We start from the raw sequence: 17,891 nt of genomic DNA, 5'->3' as shown, positions 1-17,891 counted from the left end.
TTTCATTCCTCAGCATATTTTTTGTTTTGCTTTCATTTCTCAGCATATTTTTGTATCGATCCGATATTAGTGAATACTGAGATCGATACGTTTTCATCCTTAATGCAGCGACATCATGGAGTTGCTAATTGCTAAAAAGTTTTCATGAAGTCTTTCTTCATTTTAAAATATTTGTAAATATTACCATCGGAAGTAAAGCAAAACAGATATTGGTGTACGGATCTAATTGCGCCGGTCTCGCTCCGATTTCGATACCGGCTTGCTATCGCTGTGTCATAAAGGACAACATTGAGAGTCTTTCCTCTGCCTCCATTTTAGGCTTTCCTGCATTGGATGCAGGAGTCCAAGTGGCAAATAAGAATTCCCACGGGCTTTCCTCGCCGTTCAGCGCTTGGAGAAATAATTGAGTGGACGAGGATGAAGGGAAAAGGAATGCATCGGTGTTGCACAGCAGAAAATGCTCTGGGTTTTTCTTTTTGACGTTGCCTGGTGAAAGCTCCCAAATCATTACGGCAATTATTCCGGTGAGGACGATGAGCGGAGCCGACACTCCGTCTTTGAGCTGTAAACAAATTACCATGAAGGTTCCTTTGCGGTGCCTGCGTGAGAAAACCGGTTCTTGATGGTCTCACGGCGGTATCCCGGGACCAGCGCCAGAAATTGACTTGTTGACAGACATTAGAGCTTTGACAAATCAGCGCTTTTCCCCCCCCTCATCAGAGGTGCTGAGGTTTAGCGACATGATTTTTTAATGAGTCAAACAACCGTCGGCGTGTTTCCATTTATTGCATTTTTCAACTCATTTGTCTGCTGAAAAATTTCCGCTGCTTTTCCAATAAATTCTTCAGCGGGTAAATGACAGGTTCCTCCCGGCAAGACATTTGCGTATGGAGTTTAGGGCCTGACGGCGACGAGCGTCCCGCCGTGCCTTGAAAGGCCAGCGCGTGAATACATTGGACATTATACGGCGAAAGATGGAGGCGCATCATCCACTTTGATGTGGCTCCAAAGTTTAGCTGTAAAGGAGCGTGACAAGCACACGCACGTTGCTCCGACACCCCGCTGCTTGCTGACTCGTGCGGTTGAGACGGCAGATTGAGGAGAATCTTCACAGCTCCCGTAGTTAACTTTGGGGAAAAAAAACCCCACAATCCTCTCTTCGGATTTGAAGAGACTTGCCGACGCTGCAAAACTACTTGACGACTGTATCAAAGACACAAAAGAACTAAGATTAGCCGCTTTCCCGTTGTATCGGCCCTGAGTGGTCGCTCTTCTATTACGCTTTTTGCGATGGTCGTGGCTCCCCCGCCTCGGAAGTGAATGACACCTCTCAATCATCTAAACCGACCGGTTTTGTCCAAGAGACCACCATTGTAACCAAGAGGCAACTCGGGGACCACTGCTTTGGCGGAAACTTATTTTATTTGGCACCGAAGGAAGATAGACCTATACAGGCTACATATTTGCATCTGTATTTAATTTAATTTAATTCTATTTTGACATCATTTGTATGGGTAAATGATTCACAAAATTAGCTGGAAAATAAATCGTCTAAATAATAAATCCATTTAATTTTGAAAAATGTTTTAAAAACTATTTTCCATTTCCAATATCGCGGACCACCTGCAATACCGCCACGGACCACTAGACAGCCGCGGACCACAGGTTGAGGATAATCCGGCGACCACAAGCTTTCCCAATGAATTCATCAGTAGATGTGAAATGCTGAAGTAAAATCCAGTGTTTATTTTCATGTCTGGCTGCCTTTTGTTTCCTTGCCCGTGCTCCTTTTTCTATTTCAGTCACATAAGAGTGCTGGGATGCATTTCCGCTAGAGTTGAATGAAATCCCGGTGCAACAAAAGTAAATGGCAAAAGGTCCTTGTTAGTTGATGTCAGGCACTGGGGGGAGGGAGCGGCGGTTAACCAAATATTGGCTTTCGACTTAAAAGAAAGAGAATTGTACACTTCCGACCGCTACCAAGGGCAAAAAAGCAAAAGTAACATCTTTCCCCAGCTGGCAAAACAGCAGATTTTCTTTAAGCATGTCTAAAAGTTTGACATTTTCACTCTTCTAAATCAAGTCATCCCCGTTTGAATGAAAATGTTCCATTTATCATGTTGACACAGATCTTTCAGCGGGCCTTTTAAATCTCATTCCATCTTTTGGGAATCCAGACATCCAATCCCAGTTCGGTATTTTTTCACACGCTAGGATAAAGGAGGGTTTGGAAACGACCGGCACTGAATGACAAATGACTTCCTGTCTGCGGGCCTTTCACAAAGGCTAATCAATGCCACCAATCAGCTGCCATTAAGGCATTAAACTGTCGGGAAAACTTGCCTGAGTTATGAGCCCCTCCTGCCGATAACCGCATTCCACGGCGGAGGTAGTCTTCCATTAAAAGCGAGCGGCTATGTCGGTCAAGACCGTATGCCTTCGGAAATTCAAGGAGGTCACTTGCGGTCCGGCGTTTCCCGTCAATGGATTCCATCTGCACACAAGCCCGTAATAGAAAGCTTTTATTTCAAAAGCGGAGTGCATTAGGAACCATCGGCATTAGTTGCTGAGAGCGCTGCGAGAGTGAGTGGCGGAGGAGTCATTGCGCAATCATTGTCAACATGGCTTTAATGCGTGTCGTGATCCCGCTTCTGGCCACCAGCGGAATCCCCCAGTGGCTCCGGTGGGCTTCGTCTTCCTGACCCGAAGGTCTTGAAAACTCTTATTTAGTTCACACATGGTTGGTGTGTCGGTGATTCCACAATCTGGCTTTTATTCATTTTTTTATATACTAGATGTTTTTTTTAAATTATTTATTATTTATTTCATTCATGTTTTTATTTTATACAGTTTGCATTACATATCAAATTTAAAAACGGCATCTCCTCTGACTTTTTTCTCCCCCCCATTCAATAATCTCAAAGAATCCCGTCAGGTACGGTACTTTGGGAATATTAAAAAAAAAACGATCCTTGTCGATTCTTTGTCCTCTAACCTTGGGCAACATAGATCAACGCCAAATATTTTCTCAAGCTTCACAACAATCGATCGGCCCGATTCATCTGGAATCTAACTACAGGATGGGTTGGGATGAGGAAAACACAGCTTGTAAAGAGTAAGTCATCACTGCCAGGCAGGATTGTAATTGGGATTCAAATGCTACGGACATTGCCATTCTTGTCCTATCATCTGTCATTTCCGCCTCCATTACAGAACAGCTTAGGTTGTCCATTAGAGAACTTTTGTTAGTGCGTGTCGCCAATCTATTTCCCCCCGTATCCTCATTTCTTCCGTTCCTTTTTCTTTTTGCATAATTGAGTCTCTCGAAAAGATATCGTCTGTCAATAGAGTAGCAATGTAATTATGCTCCCCACGTATCAGAGAAGCGAACGGATACACGATAGCCTCTTTATTACCGAATAGGCTCATCAAGCCCGCCGGCACTTCTTCCCTTGTTGCGCCACCTTCCGCACTAGCTAGACGTCACGCGTGCATATATTAGGCCTGTGTTATGCTATTGACTTTTCAAGTACTTAGCGGGCAAATCAGCTCAATTTACAGCTAATTAATGTCATTAAAGGGGGCACATGCTAATGCGTTTATGTGCAGATAACAGAAACACAAGAGGCAGTGGCAGCGGGGCTCATTTTAACAGCAGGGCAAGATGAGAGTAATTACCTGCGTATTAAAGCTGAAGTCTTAGGTGTTTTCCAGCTCATCAAGGAATGAGATTAAGGGACTCTTGTTCTGTTGTCCGACCCAGTGGCAATTCCCGATCTGGAGTCACATTAGGAAAAAGACGGCAAAAGAGTCTTCTTAGTTTCGTATTTTTTTAAATTTTATTTTGCTTTTAGTCCACTTTATTAGAAATCGTACCAGCTTGGTTCTTGCTAACGCTAAGCTAATTGGGGAGTTGGTCTCTCTGTTCCGGCCTTTACGAATTTGGTTTGTTTGGTCCTATGACAACGCGAGAAGTCGTTGGTGGGCGTCATTTACTGTACTGCTTGACATTTTATTTAATGCTTATTTGCATTAGCATAGCAACATTCACTTTTCTTTCTTTCTTTTTTTACAGTCAATTCACACCGCAATTCATTTGTCATTCCATTGGAAAAATCGGAGGCGGGAAGACTTTGTAAACGTCCATCAAAGAGACAAAACGACTTGATATTATGGCGACTTTGCATAATATTCTTCCCACTGTGAGGAATAGACAAAGACACGCCGCTACCAGATTGACTCCCGTCTTCACGGCGATGTCGCTCGACTTGCGCTTATCTGGATTTTCTCGTACGGATGCTCGCCGAAAAACGAGATGCAAAATGAGCCTTAACCTGGGACGATTCAAATATAATAAGGATGTAAATCACATGACTGAAGGTTACTAAACAAGTTTCATTGCCACGGGCTAAAATAATATCCACGGATAATTGCATGACACCCAGAGAGTAATCTTCCCAGTTTCCATTTCAATCCCAAAAGCGTCTATCAGTAACATCCAGCTTGGTAAAGCTTGCGTGCATTTGAGGAAATAACACACTTGAGGGAAAGTTATGCGATTGCATCAGGCAGTAAAGCCTAACGAGACGCAATGATTTCAGTGTTTACTAGGAGGAGCGGGCTTTGGGTTATTACCAGGAGTCATTCCCAGATGTCCTCGCTCTTTCATTGGCATGCCAAATAATGCTCAAAACAAGCCCTTCAAATAACTGCTTTCATGATGGTTTTTTTTTTTTTTCACTCCGGCGGCAGACTCCAGACAGTGCAGCTGTTTCTTTCTCCGTTTGGTGAAAATGAGCTTGTGCTGAGCTGACACACCATCCCAAATGTGGACATTTAAAAAAGAATGGCACCATATGCAACTTGCTCAGAATAGCGTCACTGGAGGATTGTGATCAACTCCATATGGGCCAACCATCAAAAGTCGTTTGCATCAGGAGGGAAATAGGACGAGCCGGACAAAACACTCTCTGTCACCTCGACTCCAATCTATACGACGTCAGCTTCGGCTTTCTTTGAAAGTTTCGACGCTCGCCTCGGTTTGCTCTCAAACTTAGTCGATTGCAATCGTGCCCCCTTTTCCAGAAGTAAACACACTGTGAGCAGCTTCATGTTTGAGATCCGCTGTCGAAACTTCGTTTACCGTTGCTCTTTCCCCACGCGGCACCGCTGTCACCAGTAGAGCAGATAAAAGCAGGAACAAAAATATCTCACAGGTGATGATGATGATGATGTCGGGCTGGTGACGGAACAGTCAAGAGCAGTGGCGTAGCGTGGGTTGGAAGAAACTTGGCGGCAGCCTACTAGCGGAATACTGAGCCTGCTTGCCTGCCTGCTTGCTTGCTTGCTTGTGTAACTCCTTCAAAAGAGTGGAGGTGACTCATCAGTAAAGCCGAGGGGACCCTGGGAGCCCTTGAGGTTCCCGACCAAGGGGAACAAATATTTGAGTCTTCATGGCCCTGACATCGTGCGCCACGCCACTACTTAAGCCAAAGACAGACAGATGAGAATCTCGCATACTAATGTTGCCCTCTTCAACCTCTTCTATTCTGCATGAGGGGCTCTATTTCAACTTTTCCAATTGGCCGTGCCTCCTCGGCACTATTCCACTTTGCATGTAACTTTTTTTTTTTTTGGCCCGAAGTATCCATGAATCACCAAGCCCGAGATATTGCGCCATCAATCTGTCAACGGGATTGCTATCCAACTGCCCGACAACGATGTCACGCCGGTGCAGGTAGAGGTAATTTACCGACGCTATAATGTCGGTAATAACAGAGCCGCCATATTGACTTGGCTAATTGGCTTAGAAACGCTGTTAGCGAGATGATAAATGGGGGTGTGACTGCGTAATATGTGTCATTATCCGCACAGTGGCTAGCCAAAGAGCTGTTCGAACCTGTTTGTGAGGAAGCCATGAAAACACTAAACGGCCATTCGTGCTAACGTCCCCGCAGGATGGCGGAGAAGCGCTCGGAATACTTTTTCAAGGCGCTGTATTTCCGGCTGGCCGCTTTTTTTTTTTTTTGCCTTGTGAGCGTGACTACAAAATGGGCCGCGTGGCAAAAGAAGACAGATGACAAGCATGCAATTTTTAAACACGCTGCGAGGTTTCACAGAACTTCTTTGGACGATAAAACAGCGGCGCGGCTGCAATTATTCAGGAGCTCATCTATTAGTTAGCTGCTGCCTCTTTGTTTTGCTTTGACCTTTGACAGTACATTGCGAGTCCCCATGTGTCTTATTTTCACTCAGTTCCGATATTCACTGCGAGGAAGGAGTTTGTGTCTTCATGGCCTTTTTTTTATTTTTTTTAGATTGTACAAAACGGATTTGTCGGAAACTATTGTCGAGTGCTGGAGCGTAAAAGCGTACTTTAGCATCACATCGCCGTAATCGCGTACGCGTACTTCTAACAACTAGGTGTAAATGTGACCATTGCTTTCAGCGACAAAGCGGGTAATGCGGCATGTTCCCACAGAACCGATGTCAGGTTGTCGCTTCATTTTCATCGGCATTAAATAGATTCCACTCTATTTCAAATTATACAAGGTTGTAAGGCTAAACGACGTGCGGGAAATTTGTATTTGTCGGTCCTTAATGACGTGCCGCACGCACGCTGCTGGTTTGCAATGAATGCCAAAGTCTGTAAAGGCTGCTCGTAATTTGAAAAGCGCTCACCGCTGCTCTCCAATTTCAAATCACTTTTTGTTCTAACTGTGACCCCAAAGCAAATGTAAAGTGAGCCCGTGACATGCCAGTGACACAATGGCTGTAATGATGTTTTACATTTCTGCTCAATCGAGTCTGACGGCGAAAATAATTGAGTGCTTTAAAAAGTCCCACGTTCTAAAACTGACATGCGTTACGTGGCAAAGCCAAGCGTTTAACTGCGGGGGTTTCCTGTTGGACGGAAAACATCTATGTAGCTGCGAGAGGAAGGTAAAAAAAAAATGGACACCCTGTCAAGTTATTCACACTTTGAACGCAAGGCCGCACGCTCGCACAGCACGTGGCAAATTGGCCGCAATCTGAAGGTGGCGTGCTGCTAAATGGCAACACGGAAAAGATGTTGAGAATTCGGATGACATGGGTGCTTAACGTGAACCGCGGCGCAACATCTGCTGCTCTCAAGTTGCCTCGGGGAGCGTGCTTGGCTTCATCCTGTTTGCATTCCCGCTTTATTGGCTACGCCACCAATGAGATGGGAGTCAACGACTTAACAGGTGGTGGGATGTTTTGGAAAATCTTGACTCGACAAGAAAGCAACAATTCTGCCAATGAAAAATGACAATTACAATCATTAAAGACATGTTTTAAAGCAAAGCATGCTCAGATGATGAGCACATGGAGGGAAGGAGGACCTATTGCGTAATTGGGCCTGTTTTAGCCACGCCCCCCCCCCCCCCCCCCCAAATCCCTGGTTTAACCAGATTTCAACAATTCTGTGCTATTTTGGTCATCTATAACTTCCTTTAGGTTTTTTTTAAAATGAGATTCATCACAGCTGAAAATGTTCAAATAGTTTTTGATTTGATTCGACTGCACTATTGTGTTGTGGTGGCCTCAGTCTGTTTTCATGAGACTGAAAGGCCATCTTCCGTGACGACATGAATGAAAAGACGAAAATATTGACATCGACCGGCCTCTTGACCTCAGAGCGAGGGTCTTCATTTCGGTGCCAGTGTGCGTTCATCTGGTCTGATTGATGCGGTTTCACGTTACGAGATGTCACTCTCCCCAGATGAGCAGATACTTTATCATCGACCTCTGTTCCGATGAGTGGATCTCGTCTCACCGCTGGTGAGGAACTCGGAGCTCTCGCAGCGAATAGACTCCAAATGGCGAGCTAAGATCTTCAAAGTGTCGATTTCAGTGCGAGGTCCAATCAGATAAGTTCCCCCGGCGGGCCATTAACCTCGAGGGGGAGGCGGCGAGCGACGACGCACTGTCACTTTCTGCCCGATCCGACTGGCTGAGGAGCAATTTGTTGATTTTTTTTTTCTTCTTTTTCTTTCCCGTCACCGCACAGAGACCGACCGTTTCCCTGTTGCTTTCGACAACAGCGTCTCAACTTGCAGCGTTTAGAGAGCGCCTCGGGTCTCTTAGTTCATTTCGCATTACGAGGAGATTTGTCGCTGTTGATTGCTTATCCTGGTTTGTGTGCTGTGATATTCAGTTGAGGGGGAAATACATTAAAAAGCGTAATCCGCAAAGTCCTCGCCCCCTGTCGATAAGGAGATGACTTTGCGTTTTTCCTCCTGAGCTTGCAGGCTGGATCAAAAAGGAGACCGTACACCCTGGCGTAATAGACTGCTTTGCTTCCCCAGCAAAAAGGCCAGCTACTTATCTTGTCAACGCAGGATTTTATTTTTTTTGTTCATCTGACTGACGATGTTGAAACCCAAGACCAGGACCTCATGTCAATTTCTAGGTTAGCTGAGCATCACTGGAGACAAATCCTGACTATATTTGGGACTTTTGTCCTCCCCTGACCCCTTTTTCCACGTATCATGCACTGTGCAGGGAGTCTTAGTTAAGACAACCAATTTGTTCCACTATGGGAGGCAGATATGCTGAGATCCGAGCTAATAGGATATCGGGAGCATTGTTTTGCATGCTCGATTTCACTTTCATCAAAAGACGGGCAAACTAATGCTGAAAATAACTAAATGACTGATTAGAAGTCATAGCTTGTTCCTGATGTGCCAGACGCTGACTGCTTTATTTGTATTTTGATTATGCCACGATATGCCATCGTGAAGATAAGCAGTCCATTATAATGGATGTGTTTGAAAGGTTTGTAAGGTGAAAATAGTTGTCTCTTGAGTCGGAGAGTGGTTGAAATATTGAAAAGAAATAAAACACCAGGTGCTCTCAAGCCGCCACGTATCGCAGATGTACTTTTGAGCAACTAACGCTAGCTAACGTTATATCAGAATCGGGCCACATATCTGGATAACAAAGGCATTGGTGTGAGGGGCGATTGGGGTGTGTCATTGGGCCCTGTTTTATTGGATGAACATGGACATTGTATTTACGACGTCCTAATCTAATGTAGGCACACAATCACTTAACGATGAGTCGTTATATTTGGACTAATGCCCTTTCATCTCACTGCCTGACGGACGGGCTTGCTAGTCTGTGTTGCCATAGCGTCCGCTGTGTTTACACCATTATTGACCGGGAATACATATATCCTCACATATCTGGAGGATTCATATCCTTCTTTTAGTGTTGGGCATCAAACAAATGGGGGTGCTTGACCCTTTTCTCGAGCTACTCAAAACACTATTGATAACCGTGTTAGGCAGATGATAGCCAAACGAAACGCAGTTGTGTGACTTTCACCATTGAGAAAAATCCTTTGAAAATGATAGATCATGACCATTTATTAGGGATGCACCGAAAATTCGGCCACCGAAAATTTTCGGCCGAAAATGACCCAAAAGTGCATTTTCGGTTTTTGGCCGAAAGACCTAAATCACCGAAACAACACGGCCGAAACTTGTGATGACGTGAGCAAACAGCGCAGCCAGCACGCGGGAAAACGGGATAAGTCTGCGGTGTGGACTGATTTCACTATCTCAGAGAAAGACCCACGGATAGCGATTTGCAAAACATGCAATGCTGAAAGGGGTGCATCTGCAAAAAGTTTCTCCATGTCGGGTTTAATTCATCACCTGAAATCCAAACATCCCGATCGCCATTCTGAATATGAGAAGAAGGCGACACAGAAAAGGAAACTGACACCGAGCACGCCCACTCCGTCTGTGGGGGACGTTTTTGAAAAGGCAAGAAAGTTCTCTGTGTTTTTATAAGAGAACATATTTAATTTTACAGTCAGTTATAAGCCTGTAAATTATTATTTAATGTACACATGAGTTGGGTCAAGTTAAACATTTTATTTTATTTTTGAATTTTAATTTATATTGTGCATTGTTGTCAGTGCTAAATAAATATTTTCATACTTTCGTAACTGGTTTATTGCAATGCCTTGATTTTAGTGAGGTTAGTACACATGTAGCCATAAATGCTGTGGTTCTAATAACTGACATTTCTTTCGGTGTTTCGGTTTTCGGTTTTCGGCCTTGGTTTCCTCATTTTTGGTTTTCGGTTTCGGCCAAGAATTTTTATTTCGGTGCATCCCTACCATTTATGTCATTTCTTTGTCTGAGGCTGGTATTTTACAGCGCCGCAACATTGCACATTATTTAATCATAAGTGCTGCCGGCAAATACAAAATGGAGAAGCGGATGAGTGATGTCGTTAATGGGTGAAATTGTTTTCATCTTTCAAATAATGAATCTTTCTATTATGGTAGCATGACTTTGATGTTAGGCTATCCATTCGTCCGTCCGTCCGTCCGTCCGTCCGTCCGTCCGTCCGTCCGCCCGCCCGCCCGCCCGCCCGTCCGTCCGTCCATCCATCCATCCATCCATCCATCCATCCATCCATCCCTACATCCGCCGTTTGGTTTTTAAAACGTTTCATCTGTATTTATCAAGTTTTTCAAAAGAAATCTGTTCAAAAAGATCTGATCTTAAGGCATAACAAATTCAGCTTTCATGACTTAAAAATGAGAATAATTAACCAGAAAAAAAGGAGAGCTTAATGTGATCATGTAAAGCCATATCACCTCAAAGAAATCCATTTAAAACTCAAGTACAAAGAAGTTGAATAATTATACTAATAATGACTGAAAGTAATGATCAAACCTGTGCATCAATAATTTTATGGACACAAATGAGAAAAGGGGCTATGATTAAAGGAAGGAAAGAAAAAAAAAGCTGAACCTTGAATTAGCTCTACTTCCATTTAGGAAAAGAAAATAATTAGACTGTTGGCTTTAGCTATACCTACCCTGGTTGCTTTTAAAATGCTTTAGAAATAAAGTTAGGGGAGCGGATCGTTGACGATTTTAAAACCGCCAATACCGTCCGATTAATCGGTAACAATTGAAACGACTCGATCGCTTTCATGCAAGAAAATGAGAAAATACGGCAAGGGCTTACATTCTAAGAATGTAGCCGGCAGCTCACCCAGAGCCAGCTGGGATTGTCTCCAGTTCATTCATGACCCTTATTAGAATAAATGACTCAATGGATGATGTTATGAGGTGTAAAAAGCCATTAGGGGGGCTGCGGCAGACACCAGGGGGCAACCCAAAGCCTTCCTGGCACATATTTAGCATCATTTATTTCATGTCTTTTGCTGTGTGCGCTGGTTTCCTGTTGGAATTCTCCTGTGAGCTAACACGCTCGGTTGGTGTTTGTTTAACCCCCACACCTCATCAAAAAATAACATCCAAGTGGGCGACTTCTCATTCCCATGAAGGCGTCGGTAGACATTGCGGCTCGCATCTTCAAATCTCCCCCTTCCCTTCACCGTCTGACTTAAAATACATTGGGCACATCTCGCTTCCCCCTCCTTGGCTACATTCTCCGATCCGTCATTTGGCTTTGTGCGAGCTTATTGCCCTGTCCTCCTCCATTTCAAGTTCAAGTTCAAGAGTTCAAGAGTTTTTTTATTCGCCATGTTTGAGCGTGCCAAACAAGGAATTTGACTTCGGTAGAAACACACCCTCTGTTCAACATTTAGGTGACTAACAACATTCAGGACATGTGAATAATGCAAAAACAGTGTAGACAAATTCAAGAAGGTGTGAGGAGCAGGATGTTATTGCACAGTAATGTCTCTGAGACTCTATGAGTGGTGTGAGTTCATCAGAGCAACAGCCTGGGGGAAGAAGCTGTCTCTGTGTCTGCTGGTTTTGGCGTACCGAGCTCTATAACGCCGTCCGGAGGGGAGTAGTTCAAACAGACTGCAACCCGGGTGAGAAGGGTCTGTAGAGATGTTCCTTGCCCGATTCCTGGTCCTGGACAGGTACAAGTCTTGGATAGATGGGAGGTTGATTCCAATGATCTTTTCTGCAGTTCTGATTGTCCGTTGTAGTCTGTGCTTGTCTTGTTTGGAGGCCGATCCAAACCAGACAGTGATGGAGGTGCAGAGGACAGACTGGATGATGGCAGTGTAGAAGGTCTTCAGAAGCTCTCGCGGCAGGTTGAACTTCTTGAGCTGTCTCAGGAAGTACAGCCTCTGCTGGGCCTTCTTCCGGACAGAGTCTATGTGGCCGGTCCATTTCAGGTCCCGAGAGATTGTGGTTCCCAGGAACTTGAAGGTGTCTGTGGAAAGAATAGTATTACTGCGGATAGTGAGGGGTAAAAGTGGTGAAGGGTCTCGCCTGAAATCCACTGTCATCTCCACGGTCTTGAGCGGGTTCAGCTCCAGATGGTTTTGACTGCACCAGTGGACCAGCCGCTCCACCTCCTGTCTGTACGCAGTCTCATCACCGTCCTGGATCAGTCCGATGAGAGTGGTGTCGTCTGCATACTTCAGGAGCTTCACACGAGAGTCACCTGAGGAGAAATCATTGGTGTAGAGGGAGAAGAGCAGTGGGGAGAGGACGCACCCCTGAGGGGCTCCAGTGTTGGTGGTCCGGGTGTCAGATGTGATGCCCCCCAGCCTCACACGCTGTCTCCTGTTGGTCAGGAAGCTGGTGATCCACTGACAGGTGGAGGCAGGCACCGCAAGCTGGATGAGCTTCTGTTGGAGGATGTCAGGGGCGATGGTGTTGAACGCCGAGCTGAAGTCCACGAACAGGATCCTGGCGTACGTTCCTGGGGTGTCCAGGTGGTGCAGGATGTAGTGCAGTCCCATGTTGACCGCATCATCCACTGACCTGTTTGCCCGGTAGGCAAACTGGAGGGGGTCAAGCAGGGGGCCCGTGACCTCCTTCAGGTGGTTCAGCACTAGCCTCTCGAACGATTTCATGACCACAGATGTCAGTGCGACGGGTCTATAGTCATTCAGACCTGTGATGGCGGGCTTCTTGGCTACTGGAACGATGGTGGAGCTCTTGAAGCACGAGGGCACCTCACACAGCTCCAGAGAACGGTTGAAGATCCGTGCAAAGGTGGGCGCCAGCTGCTCAGCGCAGACTTTCAAGCAGGAAGGTGACACGCCGTCTGGGCCCGGTGCCTTCCTGGTCTTTTGTCTCCGGAACATCTGGCGCACTTCCTCCTCGCGGACCTGGAGTGCGGGCGCGGCCTCTGCAAGAGAGTGAGTGGGTGACAACGATGATAGAGGTGTGGAGAGAGCAGTTGTGGGGAGAGGTGAGTATGTAGATTGTGTTGCAGGAGGTCCCGTTGTGTGGGAGGACCGATCAAACCTGCAGTAGAACTTGTTTAGCTGGTTAGCAAGTCTTGGGCTCTCTAAAGGACGGGTGGTTCGTTTCTTGTAGCCCGTGATGCTCTGCAGACCTTTCCACACCGTTGAGGGATCAGGATTGGCAGAGAGGTGTCTCTTCAGGTTCTCCCCGTAACACCTCCTGGCTTTCCTGACCTCTTGGTTCAGCGCGTTTCTGGTCTGCCTGAACAGCTCGCGGTCGCCACTCCTGTAGGCCTCCTCCTTGACTTTGCGCAGCCTCCTGGGGTTCGGTGTAAACCAAGGTTTGTCGTTGTTGTACGTGCAGAAGGTCTTAGTCTGCACACACAGATCCTCACAAAAACTGATGTATGATGTGACAGTGTCAGTGAGTTCATGCAAGTCTGAAGTTGCAGCTTCGAAAGCTCCCCAATCGGTGCAGTCAAAGCAGGCTTGGAGGTCCTGCCTTGACTCCACTGTCCACTTCCTCACAGTCCTCACCACAGGCTTAGAAGTTTTTAGTTTCTGCCTGTAGGCCGGGATCAGATGAATTAGACAGTGGTCCGATAGTCCTAAAGCTGCACGAGCCGCAGAGTGGTATGCATCCTTGATCACGGTGTAGCAGTGGTCCAGAGTCTGTGCCCCTCTGGTGGGACACGTTACGTGCTGTCTGTATCTGGGGAGTTCGTGTGCGAGGTTCGCCCTGTTGAGATCACCTAGAACAATGATTAGTGAATTTGGTAGAAGTTTCTCCATGTCTGTTACCTGGTCAGCCAGCATCTGCGTGGCTTCACTCGGACGTGCGTGTGGTGGAATGTAAACAGCCGCCATGACAATCGAGGAGAACTCCCGTGGTGAATAGAACGGCCGGCAGTTTATGAAAAGTGTTTCTAGGAGAGGGCTGCAAAACTCTTTCAACACCGTGACTTCAGTACACCAACGTTCATTAATGTAGAAACAGACACCACCTCCCTTTGATTTTCCGGAGAGCTCCGCGCTGCGATCTGCTCGCACTAGCTTGAACCCGGCTAGCTCCACGGCGTGGTGGGGGGTTCGTTCGCTAAGCCACGTTTCCACAAAGCACAGCGCGGCGGATCCGCTGAAGTCCGTGTTCCTTGAAGTGAGGAGCAGCAGTTCATCCATCTTGTTCGCCAGGGAGCGGACATTCGCCAGATGAATTGACGGTAGGGCAGAACGGAACCCTTTCTGCCTCAGCCTTACGAGTGCGCCGGCTCGCTTACCGCGCCGCCGTCGTCGCGCTAGCTTGTACGCTAGCTTGTACAGCACCGCCGCTCCGGCTAGAATCTCCGACAAACAGTCTGAATCGGAGAGAACAGGAGAGAAAGTACCAGAAGAAGTCTGTCCGATGTTTAACAGAGCTTCTCTGGTAAAAGTGATCCGGGATGGGCAGCAAAGGACACAGAAAACACACAAAATAAGACAAATAAACAGAGAGCGACTCACCGTGGCTGCCATCCGCGGCGCCATCATGATCGCATTTATTGCCCTGTCCTCCTCCATTTGCATCATTCCTCCGTGTGCGACGTCAGCTGGAGGTCGCCGATCAAATCCTAACAAGCCGACGGCGGCTCTCGTCCCGTATTTAGCCGCAGTGCTTCCATGTGGCTGCCTCCGTGTTTCCCACAATTCATTGCTGGTGCGGGAATGGTGGCCCGGGCCGCGAGTCGGCCGCTCTGCTCTGTCTGTTGTTTGCTGCCGGGGATCAACGAACAGATGGTGTGTTACGTTTCCCCCCGCAGAGGATGAGTACGGGCATCATGCGAGATGTGCTTTAGTGCGCACGACTTCCTCACCGGATCTCTGCCCGCAGATGAATACCGAGTGCTTTTCGATACCTCTGCAGTTTTAGGAGATATATAGTATATATATGTATACTGTTTACATTCTGCCTGATTGAAAATCATTTGTTATTCTACTGAATTCAGTTGGTGGTATTGGGGTTTTTATAAACGGTTTTATAGATTGTTATGAATTGTGCCAGTTGTGGAAATAGATCATGTCATGTCGCCGCATTTTAGGCCAACCTTTAAAGAAAAGGTCACTTTTTACTGCGCCTCTTATTTTTAGACCAAGGTTTTTTTGGCCCATGTTGTAATAAATACGTCTTGGTTGTATCCTGGTTGTTTGGATTTTATTCATGGTTCCATGTCAGAATTGCCTTTGGTGTTATGAGCAGCAAAGTAGTCATTTGACTACATTTGGGAAAGCTTTCTATAGCATCGTGGGTACTTTTAGCAAACGGCGGAATGTTCAATGAATGTCGGCTGAACGAGATTGCTGCAGAAGTCAAACGCAGAAATCAACAAGAGACAGCGAGGTGAGCCTTTGTAAACGGCAACACTTTTGAATTTTTCAACACAATGGTACTTGTGTACCTACGCAAAGTCAATAGAGTGAGGTTTCCAAAAACTGACGAACGTATCGAGTCGGTTTTCCTCTGAAATGTGTTTACACCAGCTGGAGTCACTTGACATCTCTCAGCAACAATATAGACTTATCTTTTCCAAGAAATCATCACTTCGATTTCTATTTTATAGCACAAAAAGCTGACATTTGACTAAGGGTGTGTAGACTTTCTATAAGCACGGTCCGTTTTTTTCGAGTCGCTGCATTGCACGGAGGAACGATGATGAAAGCGCAATTGCTTTTGCTAATGACAACAAAAGCCTCAGGATTAGTCATGGGAGATTGAGTCAGGTCCTTGGCCCCGCACTCCTAATTGAGCTCTTCCCATGACCCGGTCCAAAGTGCTGTTCAACTTAAATGCCATGTCATGTTTATGAGCGATTTCTCTTTGGAATGCAATAAGTTCCCAAAATATTCTCGTTTTGGACTGTCCGCTCGGAGTGACTGTCCACGGAAGCGTAATCTTGTTTTCCAGAGCAAATGAAAGCGGATTCATTTTCATGTTTGTTATAAGTTGCAGAAAGCATCCATGGTGAAGAGCGGCACTTTTGCTATTTCCAGGCGCCCCGTAGAAAGACGCTGCTACCTGGGAAGCTGTTTCTTCTATAATCTTGCCTTCGAGCTATTTTCATCCTCTGGACCTTTTGATTAAAAAGGCAACTTCTTCCCACTCCATCTTCCTCTTCTCTCATGCATAATTCAAAATGACAGCATGAAAACGGACTAAAAGACAAGTGCACGCGTTACTATGTGCTAGAGAATTAGCGAGACGCTAGTGAACAGCTGTGGTAAGAATTTGGCAGCTGCGCTCTGAAAAAATAACAAAAATAAATGTGACGGGCTCGGCGGAATGATTGAAGTCCCTGCTGTCAGGTGATACGGCAACACTCGTGCCTCTCTAAGCAGAACCGACACTCGGGTGGGTTTGATATAGGAAAGGTTACGCACCAATTAAAAATCAAATGCCTATTTCAAGTGTTGCCAATATAATGCAGGTGGCCGGCCTACCATCGATTTTCAGAAGAGCTAGCCTTAACGAGTACTTCGTCACATGTATATATATTTGAAAGCAAAACAAAAAGTATGAGAGTAAAATACAAAAATACTTCATTATAAGCGACAAAATCATTGGACTCAAGGAGAAGCCAATGGGGAACGAGTCAACAGACTGAAAAAAAGCATGCGACGAAATGCATCGTGGCGAGACAACGAGGCACTCCTAGATAAGACACGAGTGGCCGGACGGAGCTGATTGGTTGGCTCAAAGGGACGAGACAGCTGATTGGTTGTCCCATGAAAAAGGGCTTACAGGATTAGCATAATGCTAACGATCCCAATTAAGTTTCTGACCGACTGGCAACTTGATTACTATTAGGTGTTTCGAACGCGCAACAGCTGCCTTCACATCTCTTTGTCGCAGCAAATGCGGTGGTGGAACCTATTTGTAATATTCCACCCATTAGCGGTGACATTGGCAATACTATTCATATTAGGAGCCGACGGCTGCTTCGAAGATGGCGCTTGAGGGAGAAAAGAACAGCTGAAGGATGCGGTTTAAAAATACCAAATTGCTTTCCTTCGGGGCAGGAATGACTCATTACCCGGACAGCAAAGCAGGAGGTGCTGTCACGCGGGTCATCCCGCAATAGAGGCACACTCCAATTGCGCCATTGTGCATTACACTCCAAACGCTATATGCTTGTCTTGAAGATGAAACAAACACAGAAGAAATTTGGGCAAAAAAAAAGTGCTCGCTCCACACGTCTTTTTAAATAATGGATTAGGCAAGACGCCTGGAATGTGAAGTCGCTATCTTTGCGAGACATTTTTGACAACTTGGTCTTAGTGGGAGCGGCTTGATTCAACGTGACTGCGCCCATTGCGCAACGCCAGCGAGGTCCATTAAGACATGCTTGGATACATTTGGCCGGCCGGTACAGATTGGATCTCAAGCGATAACGCTCCTGCCAACAACATCCACTCATAAATGAAACAAAATAATACCATATATTTTCCCACACAATCGTTTTTCTCCAAAATCAACAGTACTACGTATGTATTCCAAAACGAATTGGAGGAAAGTATGACTTAGCTGCTGTGCTGTGCTGTGCTGGTTTGTTTCTGTTCACGTGAAATGCTAGGTCCGAAAAATACCATAACCCCAGGGACACCCTCCAACGTCTCGTACAAAAGGGTGGTCGCTCTTTTCATTTCCTGTAAGTGCATCAAACAGCTTTTCCAAGACATTTATCCATTTA

General features: G+C 45.9%; 1 protein-coding gene and 1 long non-coding RNA gene across 2 annotated transcripts in view; one reads left to right on the top strand and one right to left on the bottom strand.

The window, feature by feature from the left end:
• rtn4r (reticulon 4 receptor) overlaps positions 1-17,891 on the top strand; it is a 35,381-nt gene that overhangs the window by 6,883 nt on the left and 10,607 nt on the right. The window lies entirely within an intron of this gene.
• Positions 647-5,530, bottom strand: LOC133154232 (uncharacterized). The gene is made up of 3 exons (XR_009714445.1): positions 5,144-5,530; positions 3,679-3,777; positions 647-2,494 (listed from the first exon to the last, which is right to left on the bottom strand). It is a non-coding gene; the product is annotated as an uncharacterized LOC133154232 (long non-coding RNA).

The sequence above is a fragment of the Syngnathus typhle genome, linkage group LG5 (assembly GCF_033458585.1).
Source record: "Syngnathus typhle isolate RoL2023-S1 ecotype Sweden linkage group LG5, RoL_Styp_1.0, whole genome shotgun sequence".
In the NCBI taxonomy this organism is placed as follows: domain Eukaryota; kingdom Metazoa; phylum Chordata; class Actinopteri; order Syngnathiformes; family Syngnathidae; genus Syngnathus; species Syngnathus typhle.
The sequence above is the reverse complement of the archived record's forward strand: the minus strand, read 5'-3'. Positions and strand labels throughout refer to the sequence as shown.